This window comes from Falco peregrinus, chromosome 1 (assembly GCF_023634155.1).
Source record: "Falco peregrinus isolate bFalPer1 chromosome 1, bFalPer1.pri, whole genome shotgun sequence".
NCBI classification, from domain to species: Eukaryota; Metazoa; Chordata; class Aves; order Falconiformes; family Falconidae; genus Falco; species Falco peregrinus.
The window spans coordinates 92157783-92173922 of record NC_073721.1 but is presented as its reverse complement, the minus strand read 5'-3'; the positions used below and the strand labels follow the sequence as shown (position 1 = coordinate 92173922).

The 16140-nt window shown below is 47.3% G+C and overlaps 1 protein-coding gene across 2 annotated transcripts in view; it reads left to right on the top strand.

Moving 5' to 3' along the window:
• Positions 1-16140, top strand: part of CCDC85C (coiled-coil domain containing 85C) — a 113383-nt gene that overhangs the window by 52502 nt on the left and 44741 nt on the right. The window lies entirely within an intron of this gene.

The following is a 16140-nucleotide window of genomic DNA, read 5'->3' as shown; positions in this document are numbered from 1 at the left end:
TTGAACTTAACACACCCCACAGGAAAACCCGGATTTCAGAGTTTTCACATATTCTCCCTGGCTCGACAGATTAGAGGGGGACCGTGGGAAAGTTGCCAGGGCTTGGGGATCAATCCAGCCTTTGTAAATCCTTTCATCTGACTGGCGGCTTCATACAATTGAGTATTACCCAGTTTATTATTGTTGGTTGATTAAATTCCTGTTGGTCAACACAAATAATGCTGCGTGCAGGCTGTGCGTTTGTGGGATGGAAATTGGCATTGCAAAGCACTTCCTAGAGAAAAGCAGGGTTGACCTGTCATTTAAAACCGCATTCAGGGGGCGGTTGTGGGGGGGAAGGACAAATATCTATGCAAGCAACTTCCCAGGCATTTCTCACACGCCTGCTGCAGCTGAGCCTGTGGCAGATGAGTGTGGTGGTCCCCACTTTTCTGGCAGCGGTGACAAGCACCCTTGGTGAGATGTACTCACCAAGCCCCTGTGTCTGCAGGGTCGGGGAAGCATGGCATAGAGTGGACCCAGCATGTATAACCAGGATTAATGGGATGAAATTAGGTGAAGGAGAAAGTCATCAGGAAATGTTTCCTCAAGGTGAAAGCTATTAGGCTGCGGCACAGTTTCTCGAGGGAGGCAATGGGCACTTAACTCGGGTTGTGTTAAAATGAGAACATGAGTAAAACTTGGCTTTGAGGAGGAGATGGGTGATATTGGTGGCTTCAAGGAGACATGAAAACACCCCCACCCCCCACAGGAACAGTTAATTTCTGGGGGGGATAGAGGGGCCCACGAGTGGGGCTTTTGCCTCTCTACAGGGCTGGGTCTTCAGCTGAGGTTTGAACTCGGGGGAGCTGCGGGCTGCTGTCTACCAAAGCAAGATGTTACCGGTAAGCTGGCAGCAGAGACTTGTCCTGGTGTGAGGCAGGGCTCGGGTAAGCCCCGAATCGGCATTCCCCAGATTTGCTGGTCTTTCTAAATACTGCCTGGCTTGTAAGAAGGAGGGCATAAGACATACCTCTCAAGAGTGAGAGTAACTTGGGAACCTCTGTGCTAGATGACCTGGAACATCTTTATGCTTTTATGAATGGTGTTACCTTAAACATCCTTGTATATTTTCCTTCCCTGTCCTTGTGCCTGAACCAAGCAACGCACTTTACCTTTGGGTGTAATGATTTGTTTCCCATCTCTGTGCAATGTGCACCCCTAGAAAATGAGCCCACCTTGTTATTTAGGGAGGATATGGGGGTTATCAATGGCCTGTGCTCAATAGTCTTTTTTTATGCATGTAACGAAGAGCTATTCTGTTGAAATAAGAAATTCCATGGAAATCATCTCTCCAACTACTAGTTCTCAGGTATTCCTGAGATACAGACACAGAGGACCCCCAGGTGACCCCCTGCAGTGAGCAGGCAGGAGATACATGGAGGAGCATGTGGCTGGAAAGGCAGATGTTCACGTCAGGGTCCCTTTCCCTCCCCTTTGCCCCAGCTCTGTTGTGATGTGTGTAACCAGAGCTGACACCCAAGTGGGACACTATGGAGCGAGCAGGGGTCCGCACTGCTGAAAGCCCACTCCTCAAGGCTGAAATGCAGAACATGTGTTTGAAGGCCAACATGCAGAGGTGGATCCTGTGGGATGTGCTGCTGGAGTGGCAAGGCTGAGAGCGAGCCGTGGAGGCTGCTTTGCAGACCCAGAGAAGCACATGTTAACCCCCTTTGCAGGGAGGGGTCAGCTGCCGGTCCAAAGGGCTTGAGCGAGAGGTAGTAAACGCGTTAATAAATAACAGGGAAAGCTGGCTGCGTTGCATAGTTTTAATTTCTGAGTGTAACCTCAGGGAAGCATGGTAAAGGTTTGCACAGTCTGTTTGCAAAGCTGTAGCGAGCACTCAATTTGGCTTGTGGGATCAGAAACTCTCCTCCAACCGCCTGCTCTCGGAATCACTGTAGGATTGATTTTATTATCCCTGGTGGCCAAATGCCTGGGCTCTCCTTGGCTGCCCCAGGCAGTTCCCTGCTTTGCTCTAATCACTAGGGGACTGGTCCTGTGGGATGCTCCCCAGCTGCCTTCCCTCGCAGCGGGGGTTGCTCTGCATGCCCTGGAAAGGGTCCAGGCTGGCAAGGACTGGCTTTGTGGAGTGCTTCCTAAAACTCCTGGCTGAGGGTGGTAGCATCGACGAGAGTGAGCCACAGTTATCAGGGAGATTTATCTGAGGATAGCCTTGCTATTTCTAAATGATCGCTCCTATTTTTATTGTAGTAGCATCATACTATTAACTTATTTTGTAACAAGTTTTGTTTCCTATTGTTTCATTATTTCAATCCAGCCCAGTGATACATTGTAATCTGCTCCTTCATCTTGCTTCTACTCCCCTTGGACATTGTGCAGTTCAGAAAAGCTTAGGTATTGTCTAGCCTTTCTTTCTAGGCATTAATTATGTGTTTACTGTATTTGGATTCTTAAGCCATAGCATGTGCCACTCGCTTAGGTACCTGGACTCCCTGTTCTGCTCGGGTTTGGGTTATAGTGTATTTTTGGCTGGCCTACTGCTGTTCCCAGCTGGCCCTGACAAAGCTTGAGTGTGTTCGCCATAGTCAACATGTTACACTCGACAGCCCTTCTCCTGTTTAATTTCCTTTTGCTAACTCCTGTGGCAGGGCAGCGGGTGCAGGCAGGAGGGGCTGCAAGTGGCAGGTGGGCATCGCTGCTTTCCAAAAGGAGGATTTCCCTCCACCCTCGTGTAAGAGCAATCTCTGCTCCGCTTGTGTAATTTGATGGCACGAAGGGGCTCCTCTGTGACCCAGTTATTTTCTTTTTTTTTGGTTGAATTTTATCTCAGGTGAAAGCTGGGAGGGATTGGATTCATGCCATCTCCCAGCTTGACACTGAAGTACAATGAATTAACTGTACATACATTATTGGTTTCTGTGCGTTGCTGTTTTTCCTGTCTGTACTTAGTCCTAAAAGGTGTTTGGGAAGAAACACACCTTCCTCCCATGGTCACACCGCCATTGGAATGTGTTTATCAAAAGTGAGTTAAATTACTAGGCAATTGCATCATGTAATGTTTAACTATGGTCTGCCATGGGAGAGCGTGAGGCGGAGTGGTTTTCTGCTGTTGGGTGAAAAGGAGGAACCGGGCAGAGGAAGAGAGAAGAACCTTCTCAGAAAATACCCCAAATCAGAGGGGACTGGGTGGAGGCGAATGGGGTTCCTTTGGTGCTCTGGGCTGCAGCATGGCTTTGCTTTCTGAAACACTGGCTTGCTAAAGACACCAGCACTTTAAACCAGCTAATTGCAAAATATGCATAGATCCGAAACCGAACTAATGAATGCTGGGACCCATGCAGGTGCCCATCCTAGCTGGTAGAAGCCACCGGCTCTACAACTGCAGTGAATTTTTGGCAAATGCGACCAGGTGCGGAGTTTCTGCTTACAATTTAGCAAGGGTCCATATCCTCAGCTGTAGAAATCTGTGTGTCTTTGATACAGACACATAACAATCCCCAGCTCCAGAAGAGCTTAGCATGCAGGGATTTAGACGTTCCCTGGTGCTTGCCGTGAGCCATGGGCTCATGACCATTTTAGGATTTCTCCCTTTTTCTCTCTGAGGGTCTGACCAGAAGTTTCATCCTGAGCTAAAAATTGCGTGAAATTGGATGCCTGTGTTAAAAATGCTGTCTTGGTAAATCAGCATTTTCCTATGAAAAACTGCTTTACCTAAAAATTCCCAACCAGCCCTCATCCCAAGTAGCATGTCAAGAATGGGTGACACCATGAAATCATGCATTTTGCTCGTCACTTGGGCAAGAGTCCTCCCCTGCCAGCCCCAGGTGTGGGAATGAGATTTGTTACCATGCTGCCCGGTATGTAAACGCCAGCCATACTGGATAAATGCTTTTCACTGGAAAATGATCAGCAATTTTTAACACCTTTGCTACCTTGCCCTTTTTCAGGCTCAGGGGGAGAGATCGGGGGCAGCCAGCACTGGGGCTAAGTATGGGGTGTCAGGCAGCCTAGACCAGGGCTGGGGGGACAACAAATTCCTGGGCACATGGAGGCTGTTCAGCGAGTGTTGGGCTCTGGCAGGCCCCTGGGTGGAAGGACTTTGATCTGAGTCCAGCCTTTTCCCACCGAGGCATCGCTTTTGAATGTGTTCCTGCTCTCAGCCTTGCCGTGCGTGGCAGACAAAGGCGAGGGGAGCAGGGAAGAAGGAGGGGGGGCTGTTTACCCTCATCAGGAATGGTTGAGTGGCCCTAGTCAATAGAGCCTATTTTTCATTAACCTAATCATTAGTTTTTTCTTGCTGCCAATTACATTTTTCCTGTCAGTACTCAGAAGGGCATCGTTTGCATCTATGAGATTTTTTTTTTTTTTTTTAATAGGGGGCTTCCTGAACGTGGTAGGAGTATTTGAGTAGTGGAAATTAAAGTTTGATTTCTCCCTGGATGGAAGAGGATTTTTGGGTTTTAATTATCACACAGCTTGGATTCCTGACGGTTGAGGACTGCATTGGAAAGGCTGGTTTCCATTGTGTGAAGTGGATAATTATGCAGCCCTCTCCCAGGCTCACTGCATTTATTGTCCAGAAGAATCTTCCCAAGCAAAAGGGGGGAGCAGATTTACAACCTGAATTGCATTTTCAGAGCCTGCAAAAGTTTTGACTTGATGTTTGTAAGGAATGACTTTTGCAAATATTTAAGATCATCTTATTTACACTTTTAACAAAGAAAACCCCATCAGTTAATCTGGTAATCTGCCTTTTCCCCCACAGGTTGCTTAGGAAGTAGTTTTGTAAACGCAGGAGAACCCTTATGGAGCTGGACTGCTTTGTGCTATCAGTTTCTAAGCAGGAACCCTTTGAAGGCAGTGGGAATTTCTGCGTAAAACCTACCAGCCCATTTGTATGTACAATGTTGAATATAATTTTTTCAGCCATCTGAAACTTGGCAGTGCTTTTTACCTAGGTGGTAATGTTAATCTGCCCCGGAGAAAATGCTGAAGGATTCAAACAAACCTAAAATTTCAAAGCAAAATTCATTCACAACTGTTCTGTTTCAAAAGGCTTTGGATTAACCTGTTGTCTTTCCCACAGGCTTTTGAACCATTGATGGTTAGAAGTTTGCCATAAAAATGAAAAAACTTCAGTAAAGGTCTTGTCACATATGGTGAAGCTTTTGCAACTGCAGCAAGCAAAATCTTTCAAGGATGGGATCTAATCTGCATGTGTTTGTGTGGGTTCAGATCTGGGGGCAAACGTCTTGCGCTGCTTTGAACTCAAAGAGACAAGTACTGATGGTGAATGCTCACTGTTCCTCCTTGCCGAGAGATGGAGCGGTGATAATGCAAAATGGAAACCAGGGGGCAGATTCTGGGATACACTTGCACTCATTTCAGTGGATTGGCAAGCTGTAACTAACAGGGCAGTTGGGCATGCAAATGTTTCAGTTCAGCCTGTTCTCCAGAGCTTTCTGGCTGTGACAGAGTGACAAAGGGCTTGGAACCCAACCTGACTTTCATTTGCAACTCTTTTTGCTTTCACTAGTGCAAACTCAAGAGTCTTTGGGCTTTCTGATAGCTACCTTCTTATCTTGAAAGATGACGTGGTTGTTTTGGGGAAGGTAGCAGCTTGTTATGGGGGTTTCTGCGCTATGAAAATAGCTTAGGACAACTTGGTCTCCGTTTCCAACATACTCAGTTTTCAAATTAGCACCTTTGTACTTTCTCCTGTATTGCCCTAAGACTTGTAGACATGGACATGGCTGTCTCCATAACCTTCTCCAGCCCTTTCCTCTGTCATGATGCCATGAATCTTGACCGTAGTTAGACTGTCAGTGCTACTGAGTGTTTCCTAACCCACATGGTTTCCTGGAATTCCCCAGCTTCTTTGCATTCACCAAGCTCCTCTTTTTTTAAGCTCTTTCGGCTAGAGACCATATATTGTTACTATAGTGTCATACCAAGCCTTGTGCATGTTGGCCTTCTGTGATTTAGGACTCTGAATTTCTGTTGTAAAGCTGGAAATGATAACTCGTAAAGATAAGAGTGCTCTCTCTCTCTCTCTTTTTTGTTGAGGGGGGGCAGTGTACTAACTCTTGAAATCCCTGGCTGTATTTTATAACAGGCAGCTGTTTCCAATATAACCTTTTAATTGTAAACATCCCATTAGTATCAGAGGGCCTTTACCCCAGCACTTGCTGCTCTTCACACACTCTTGCCAGGTCTGCTTTCTTCTTTTCTAGCCACCATGCAGGTAGGTGAGACTTTCTGCAGGTGATAGAAACCAAAATGCAGGGATGGTTTTCAGGTTACTGAGTCTGACATGCCAGTCAAAGGCTGTTCAGTGATTTCATTTTTGCCTTCAAATAATTGTGGTCCTTGCTTTCTGGAATTTAAGTGAAATAGCCATAGATTTTTTCGTGTGATATTTGTATAGAGTAGGCATGGAAAACAGAATTGAAGGGATCTCGGGGTCACCTAAACCATCACTTTGCCCCAAGGCAGATTCAGCTTTACCTAAACTACTCCTGACAGATGTTTGTCTAACCTGCTTCTGAAAGCTGTTATGAATGGCAGTTCCACCACCTTCCAAGGCAATCTCTTCTGGCCCTTAAATTATCCCTGTTATTAGAGAGCTTACTCTTCCTGGGTGGACAGGGAGAACAGTTTATTAACTTAATCATTTTTTGACAATCATTTGCATACTCAAATCCATTGCTACATCTATGGTTTGGTCTTTTCTCCTCCAGGCTAAGCAGTCTGGGTTCCTTCAAGCTTTCCTGCTAAATTATGCTTTCCACACTCTGATCCTCCTTATTTCTCTCCTGAATTCCTTCCAGCTAGTCTGCATGAGTCTTGAGGCGTGATGCCTAAAACTGGACACAGATCCCTATTCAAGATCTCTAATAGCACCGATGAAGGAGGATTATTCCCCTGTTTACATACAGGGCTTTTGTTTCTGCATCACGATACCATCCCACATTCTGCTTTTGCACCAGCATGACACTGATTTGTGCCCAGTTTACGAATTGCAGTAGCCCCGGGATCATTTTTCACAGAACTGCTGTGTATGAGGAATCAAGAATGCTGCCACAAAAGTTTAGGCCAACCTTAACAGAGTCTTTGAGCGTAGCATGCTGACAATGGGGTGGGCTTAGTCTTTGGTTGCTGTTGTAGAGACAGGGGCAGTGGCTACCACAGTGGTAGCCAAAGTCATGTGGGAAGAGTTGAGTTTTGGAAGCAGAAGGGTGGAATTAAATAACTGGATTGATACAAGTAGAAATCACTACAACCTGATGGCTTGGTTTCAGGGATTTTCCCCCTGGGACCGTATCCTCCTGGAAAGCTGTTAGAGGCTGCAGTGTCCGTTGAGGTGCCCTCCAAAAGGAGGGTGTGGAGCAAAGAGGGCTACTCTTTCTGAAGCTTCCACACCATCCCAAATGTTTTGAGTCCTTTGTAGCTGGTGGAAAGCCACTAATCGGCTTCGGGGCTTTTTTTGACCAGGTCACGTGATGGTGCTATCAAGATTAAAGCAGCACGAGGAAGGAAAAGAGGCTTAAACAGCTGAGGGTGCCTGGCAGGTCATTTTAACCTTTTCGTAATCATTAAAGCTGCAGAATCCCATTAGGGGTGAGTGACTTGAAGCTCCGCTCCCCGAAGGAGTGCTGGTGACACAACTTTCCGTTTCCCCCGAGGGAGAGTCTGGCACAACTGGCTGGCAGGGCCCGAACTTCAAACAGAGCCTGGCCGTTCCTTCCCGTGCATCACGAAGTCCATCGCACCAGCGAGAAGCCATACACAAGTCTATCAATTGATAAAGTGGAGGGTTTGTCTCTCTGTATCTAAAATTAAGACTCTCGTGGAAGGTCCTGCTTAGGCCATAGTGTGGTAGATCAGCCTTTGCCAATCCGCAGCAAGAGCGGAGAGGTACAGTATAAGGAAGATGATGACAATCTCCTAATTCACTGCTTTGGCACTGGTCAATGGGCTATGGCTTTAGTCTGCTGGGATTGGCGACAGCAGAAGAGCCTGCACTGCTGCAGTGCAGCTCTGATGTTGGAAGCAAAATTTTTTGGATGGAGCTATGTTGACTAAGGCACAAGGCAGTCAAAAAGCTTCCAGTTTGTTGGTGTTACTCTTTTCCTCTCTTGCAAGTTTTCATGAGCACAGCATCATGTTCAGTCGTCAGTCTGATCTTCCCCTGTCCTTCCTCCAGCTTCTGCATCTTTTGTTGTCTCCCTTCATATCAACTAGTAAGCACTGACAGAGAAATGCTGGTACCAGTCTGGAAGGGAGGATTGCTCTGAGCCACCTGAAATTTGAACTTTGTCCTATTTCCTCTTCAATTGTTGTTTCTGTATTCAGGCAATCCTTCACTGAGCACATCTATGTGGTTGCACAGCAAATGGCTTCTTAAAGAGGCCAAGGAGAACCTGAATTCTGCCTGTGTCACCGAGCGGTGATAGGTGTTGCAGGTATTGCAGTACCTGGAGTTGATCCAGACAGCGCCTCTTCCCTCAGACGGTGCAGGCTCCTGTGTGCAGGAAGCAAGAGCACGGCAGCAGATGGAAATCAGCTTTCCTCTGTTACACATACACCCATCAAGACTGTTTGGCTGTGTGTGTCTTGGACGTTAATATTTCTATTGCTGTGTTTGCTTATTGCTTCTAATTACCATGTGTCCACTCTTGTTTGAAAGCTCAGTCTGAGGCTGAACCTCAAAAAACTCACTGGTTGTTCTCAGAGTGATGCCCACAGTCAGGTGTTAAAACACAACTTGTAAAACAAGTACAGTCTTTTCCTTGGTCGTTTACCTTCAAAATCTCTGGGGGATAGAAAGAAAGATTTCCTGAGGAAACCTGGCCAAACAGTAGTGACTAATGATCAGGGCTGAGCTGGTCTGTCATGCGGGCAGCACATCGGGTGGGGAGCCCGTCTGAGCAGCCTGGTGAAGGTGCCATCCCCTGCAGGCAGGCTTAACAAAGACAGCTGTGGAGGAACAGGTGAGCAGCTACTGGTTGTCCCCATCGGGAGAGGGTAAGTGTGGTGTCAGACTACAAGACTGGGAGGTGTTTTCTCACCTTCCTGTTAAGCAGGTTTTATGGGTTGAGTGGGTTAGACATCCAGGCGATTCCAGTGGTTCCTGCTGTGCTATGCTGTGGTAGGACAGCCCCCATGAAACTGTAATGTAAAGGTCACCCAAGCAAGGAAGGAAAACCGGTGGCTGCTTTCTGACAGGACAAGACAGCTTTCCCAGCTCTGCTGCGGTACATGGGCACACACATGCACATGCTTTTCCTTCCCTATCAGCCGCCTCCTAATGGAATCCTGATAAGGTATCAGGAGCTCTTGAGCTCCTGTTGACAGTCGTCACAGGCAGATGTTTTGCTGTGCGTGGCAATGATGTCATGGCTGGAGATCACAGTAGTGAGCTGTAAAAGCCCAAGTCAGGAGAGACCTTATCGGGCTGTTACAGACCGACTTGAGGCTGTTGAGCTCCCAGACAGGCCTAATGAACTGGAACTGAGCCTGGAACATGCGGTCTTGAAAAACTTCAGGGTTTAGTTACAGGCTTGCTATGAAATGTTAATTAAATAGCTGCAGTGGCATATGTTCTGTCCTGCCAGAGCAGCACTTTGCAGTGCCCCAGCCATGTCACCAGTGCGTAACCACCAGCTTGTGAGAGTTGAAAACAATGTGTATTAGTCTGAGACCAGATTTGTTTGTTGTTTGTGACAGGATTGGCAACACACTGTTGTTCTGACTAGTGGTTGAATACCTATTGTATACCTGAGCTATCACCTGCACCTTGGAAATGAGCCCTGATCCCACCCGTGTTATTCAGACAGATGTTATGGGTGGCTTTGGATGCTCTGTATGGTCCTTTTATTTATTTAGCCCAGTCTAACCGCAGTGTCTATTCAGTAGAAGTGTGCTGCAGCACCTCAGCTGTGGAAATAATGAAGATTTGGCCTTTAGTTCTTGTTTCTGTAAGTGCCCTCCTGCCACTTCACCGCTGCCTGGCAGAGTGCAGAGGCAACTGCTCCCTACAGAGCACACGGTGAGTAAGGTGGTGGGACAAGGGGTAGAGGAGGTTGGTATGGTTTGATTTCAGAATATCCTGCAAAGCTACAAAAGGCTGTGAACTTCTGTCTGCCATAGACCTTGTCATTGCATATTCTCTTACCACATCCCAGGGGAGACCCCAAATTGTGGCCAGGCTCCTACTGGAGAGGCGTGTGGATTGGGGTTAGCAAAGTGTGGTATTTTGGATCTGAGAGAAGAGGACAGTTGAGGTTGGTGAGCTTCTTCACCTCACTGCTGGAATACTTCATTTACTTTTACCTACAGACCTGCCCTTCCACACCACTCATGCGCTTTCACAGCTGCGCTTAGTGATATTTTCAGTGATAGCCAGCTGGCTTGGAGGCTAGGTGCCAGGCTGGAGAGCTGCCTTTGTTCAGAGGGGACAGGGGCCAAGCCCCTCAGACACTGGCAGCATCCTCCAGGTGCTGGAGGAGGTGGCTTCTCCCTGAGTCAGGGTGAGTCGCTGCAGAGCTGAGCATGCCGAGGCGAACTGCGGAGCATACTCTGAAGGCCCTGGTGGTGCCGTAGCAGAGGGTAGCACCTGCAAAACTCCAGTAACTCAGCAGTGGCTTTGTGGTGTCCCTGCTCTCATTTGAGCCACTGCTGAGTTAAGCCTGATGTGAAAATTTGCCATGTGCACCAGTCTGGAATAGGGTTTCCCAGTGAGAGCAGAAAGATGGGGACTGCCTAGGAAAAAACAAAGGGGGTGATTTTGTCCACCTCTCAATTTCCTTTGATGACAATATATAAGGAGATGTGAGATTGATCTGTTTCCCAGCTGCTCAGAAAGAGCACTGTTGTCTTAATAAATCAACTTTACAAGATGTAACCGCTGGCCCATTTTTCAGCTGGCTTGTCTGTGTCAAGAAGCAAAACTAGTAGAGCAACAGAAACCTGAAATATGGTGTTGAAAAGCAGAGGTGTGATACCAAAACAGCTGATAAACAGCGAAATGTTTTACTGAGCACAGGTGAAGGCCTTTTTTGAGATGATCTTTAATGTAAGGGGAAGAACCCAAAATGTCAGCATCCCGTCATGCAAAGAAGGCGGCAGCAGCTGGGTGCAAGGTATAAACCTGGCAGAGCATCACTCCTTCCTGCATCTTTCCTCCTTGGGTCTGGATTTGGGAGAATCCATTAGGGGATGCTCCTTTTTATGAGGAGAGAAAGAGCCTTGTTTGCAGGACACCGATCAAATATAGCCGTGCTTTACTGTCTTAAATCATACTTGGGAAAAGTAGCTCCTGGGGAGAAAATGCTGTGGGAGGCAGTGGTGTCCAGCCTTGCTGCTGGGAGTGTGGGGCACCTCCATGGTGCACATGGGGACAGTGCTGGAGTGGGGGACCGTGGTCCTGACCTGCCAGCCAGCACCCCAGGTGGATAGTGTGCCCCCCCCCTCTTTGTAAGAGACATCAAAAAGACAAATCAAACCTCAGTGGGATGCTGTGGAAGAGGACTAAGGCACCTCTGTTGGCTCAAGGCTGCTTGTGCCGGGTTGTTTTGTATTGCCCAGGCTGAGTGTAGGGACTGGGGGCTTTTGACAGCTTCCTCATCGCACAGACACCTACATTAACCTTTTCTTGCATCTCTGCTGTAAACTGCCCTAAGTAAAGGAATTGGATTTTTTTTCCTTAGATTCATTGAAGTGCTAGGGCCTCATTATGAAAAGGTCTTAAATAAAAGTGTCTTGATCCCAGCCATGTAGCTACCATGCGAACCTCTGCTCTGTGTGCTTATGGTTTGGAGAAAAGACGTATAAGACAATGAAAGCATTTCTTTTGCTACTGTCAAAAATGTATAATTCATCGTATTTACCCCTCTGACAGATTTCTCCGAAATCTCAGATGAGAATCGGAAAGACTCCAGTGTCTCCACATGTCTTTTAAAATGACACTGTTCTGTGCTCTGCAGGCTGAAGGATTGTTTTGATTGTTAAAACACTTTCTAATTTATGTTTTAAAAAAGCTTCAGGAGCCAGGTGGTTCCCTGCTCTGAGGCCATTGAGTTAAAAAAAGGTAGAGTGATTTGTCTTGCCTCAATTTAGCTGTAATGAGTATTAAGTGGTTTATCTATGTGGAGAAAAGTTACTCAGCTAGATTACATCCAAGTTGAATTACACCCTGTTCCAGATGGAGTATATTTTTTAAGACAGTAAATCTTGAGGAGGGTGGATATTAACAGTAATGCTCTTTCCTGGGCTAGAATGCAACTCTTCTACCTCTTGTGGAGATAATGTGCAGAGCTACATCCAATTAGTTTTTCAAAGACTTTTTAAAGAAAAGTGACTTCAGGTTTTATGGCTTTGCAAACAATTCAGCTTGAAGCATTTACATTGTACAAGCAAGCGGTGGCTGGTGGTGATTATGGTTTTCATCCATTTTTTGTTGTGGGTAGCAGCCTGGCAGGGCACGATGCGGGCTCTCTCCCCAACTTCTCTTCTGCGCCAAGTGTGATGGCTGCAGAAGGGAGGGTGTTGGATGAGCGGTGAGATATTTTGATAGGAAATCTTTTCCCTTTGGTGCCACCTGGTCCGCTAAGGCACCCATTGCTCATACAGCTGGTGCTTGTGGCCCCAGGGCATAACTGGGGGAGGATGTTGGCCCCACTGGCATCCCAGGCAGCACCAAGTGCCAGGGCGGCCTCCCAAAAAGCTTATCCTTGATGATGTGTCCTTCACTACCATCCTTGTCTGCTTCCATGATACTGTACCTCCCCTTCACTGTGCCACACCTGCAGAGCCAGCCAGCATGGTTGTCGGGCCAGGGTGGGATGAAGTGTCAGGTCACTGGCAAGGCACCAGCAGGCATGGGTGCACTTGAAGTCAGTGCCACGAGGTGGTGGCCAGGTGGGAGTGCTGGGGGTACACCCCAGCACCCAGATCTGGGTGCTGCTTGTGCCACGAGAGAGAGAGTGCATTTAGGCTGGTGAAGGTGGAACATTGCTCACAGCCCACGGCAGGCTTTGACAAGGCAGTGAGGGCCGTTCATTTAGTTTCTAATGAAGAGGATGAGGAGGTCTGAGCCATCAGTGATCCAGCTCTCCTGCCTCTCCTGGGTGGGTCAGGGGGGCCATCCTTGCCCCATGGCTCTGGGGGAGGCAGGAGAGGAGGGAAACTCACTGATAAGAGTAAGGTCAGAAGCAGAAAAATGTTGGGAATGTGTTTCTTGATCTAATGTGGGAGAGACCCCGCCTGAGGTTTTGCTGCTCAGTCCAGCAGAATTACTGCCTGCTGTCACGAGAGTTATGGAATCTTTTAGACCTGAGATCAAGATGCAAATGGCTCATCTGGCACCTAACCTGCACACAGGCAGGTCCAGGGGACGGAGGCAATTCATCTCTGAGGGCACAGCGAGGGTGGTGATGGCTCTGAGCACTCCCAGCCTTTGCCTACAATGAAACATCTTCTGCTGACAAAACAGCTCATTTACTTTTTTCTTTTTTTTTTTTCTCTCCATATATTTTATGTTACTGTGGGGCATCTTCTGGCTCAGGTCAGACATCAGACATGTTTTGGGGTTAAACAGTGGTGTTTGAAGAATTCTAGCAAATCTCAGGGCAGGATTTCAGGATTGGGGGTAGCTGGGGTATACATTGACTCCTAGGGATGCAGGGCTTGCTTTCCCAAGGAGCACCTTTTTTTTTTTTTTTTTTTTTTTTTTTTTTTTTTTTTTTTTGCAAGGGATATGAAACCAAAGTGAGGACATAATTATCTTTCCTTTTCCTTTTTTTTGGCAGCCATGCTCTATTCTTTCCACCAACCAACCAGTCAGTCCTTGTAGCATTCAGGGCCTGAATGCAACAGCTTCTGCTTAACATTGATTTTCCGTAGCTGTTAGCGGTGCTGGAACCCACCACAAGCACATGTAGAAGGGTTTGTTCAAGAAGTTCAGGTTGCCCACCTCCACCTTGGGTGACTTCCCACTGTGCTTGAGCACAGAGCTGCAGGAGAGGAATTCCTGCAGTTTCTCTGCCCTGTGTGGGCATAGAGCTGTGAGAAAGGGCTTGTTTGCAGCAGAAATAGTTCCCGTAAGTGTTTTGGGGTTTTTTTGTTTGTTTTTTTTTTTAGTTGCTATTCTTTGCACATGATACAGCTTGGTAGTCCGTAATATAAACACTTAGAAGTGATAAGAGAGGACAAAGGTAAGGAGGGGCACTGCATGTAACAGGCTCTCTGCTGCTGGGGAAACAGGCTTAGTCAATACTGTGGTTCTGGTGGAGCCTGTGTCTGCTGCTGGCATCACATTGCGATCTTTAGCATTATCTAGCATTTTTACACTTGTTTATGCAAGTGTTGCTGTCTGTGCAATTTATGCATGCGGAGCCTGTGCTTGGTCTGGAGACGTATCTCTTGATTCCCAGGCAGGCGTGGATTGAGCCTCTCCTTTGACACCACTGTGAATCCTTCCTTGAAGCTGCTTTGAGTGCCCTGATACTTTGAGATAAAAGCCCGGACCTGCTGTATCCAGATCACTGCATTCATTGTGCAGAGGCACTCGGCTCTGCTGCTGCCCTGGCAGCATGCGGGAACGGGTGAAGCTGGAAGGCAGACGGGGAAGGACACCTTATCTGACTAGATCTACTGATGGAGGCTGTCAGTGTCCAGCACGAGTTAGAATGGTGAGCCTGTGGTTGACTTCAGACAGAGCTGGAGACCGCTCTAGGGACTGTTTAGCCAAATGGGTATTACTGGACTGCATTTAGGGGTAGATTAACAAAGTGTGGTGGCCTGGGAGACAAGAGGAGGTCAGACCAGGAGGTCTATGGTCCTCCTGGCTTTGTACTTAAGAATCTCAAACTCCCCTCTCACCCCACTGGAGGGGGAGGTCCATTACTCATTCAGCAAGTTGTTCAAGCTGCTGCTGAAATCTTGCTGGCTTAAGTACCGATCTTCTGCAGCATTATCCTTGCCATCTTTTGATACACATGACTAAATTCACAATGCTGTTGGCACGAGGCCTTTGCGGGGAAGGTGCTATGGATTGATCCTATAACCTACTTGGTTTGCCCTCTTCTCCTCTGACCTGGAGACTCCTCCCATGTTGGGGTGGTTGTTGGACAGAGAGAGTGTGCAGTCCGTGCAGCTGCAGGTGATGTTGCTGTGAGCCTTGCTACCACTTAAACTGTTCGCTGAACTTACATAGCTTCCTACGGTGTCGTCTTAACCTTTTCCATGAGGACTGGTTTGGATTTCCTGCGTTTGGACAAAGCACAATCCAAACAAAAAAGCGAGCATGTTTCCTCTGAGAGTGTTAGTGCTTTAGATGGGCACTTGACTCGGATCTGTCCTGCTGTTCCTTTATGTGCGGTTTGGCACTTGTCTGTGGCAGCACTTTTTCAAGCATATTCCAATTTTTCTCTTGAATGGTCAAAGCACTCTCAGTGATTAGCTGTAGCTTGCAGGCTAGCTCTTCTGCTAAGCTGCCCCCAGAGTGGCCAAGAAATGGCATTCAGGCTTGCACCAAGTGTGTTTGGCAGCTACCAGCAAAGGCAAGGATAAACTGTTCAGCGCAGAGCCAGCTTAATCCTTACATGTGTGCATGGGCATATGTTTGTGGGTGCAGAAATGCAGCCAGTGGTGCCTGCTAACCATGGCAGGGCTGATCCTGAAAGGTGCTGGCGGTCCTCAGCGCACACCGTCCGGTGTCGGCATGGTTGCATTAACACACCTGGTTCCTCACCAACTCATGCTTAGCGAAAAGTCCTGTGATTGAATAGTGACTTTTGCAGTCATGCCACAATAAATTAAATGAGGTAAAATATAATTTGATTCTGCAGAGGCCTTTTAGCAGTGCAGGAAATGCTTGGGTTTTTTCATATGCTTAAGCTGCAAAACTCTTTTCCTCCTGCTGTTACAACTCACAGCCTCTGCTACCAAAATTGCAAGTGGAAGAGAAATTATGCAGACATCCAGGTGGATGGAAGGAACTATTGCAAACTGCTATGATATAATGACAACGGAGGAAAGGTTTTCCCAGGTTCCTCTATTTTCCTCCCTGCAAAATTTGCAAAAATGTTCCTTCAAAGCATGTTTCTAAACAAAATCCAGATGTTTTGAAGAGCA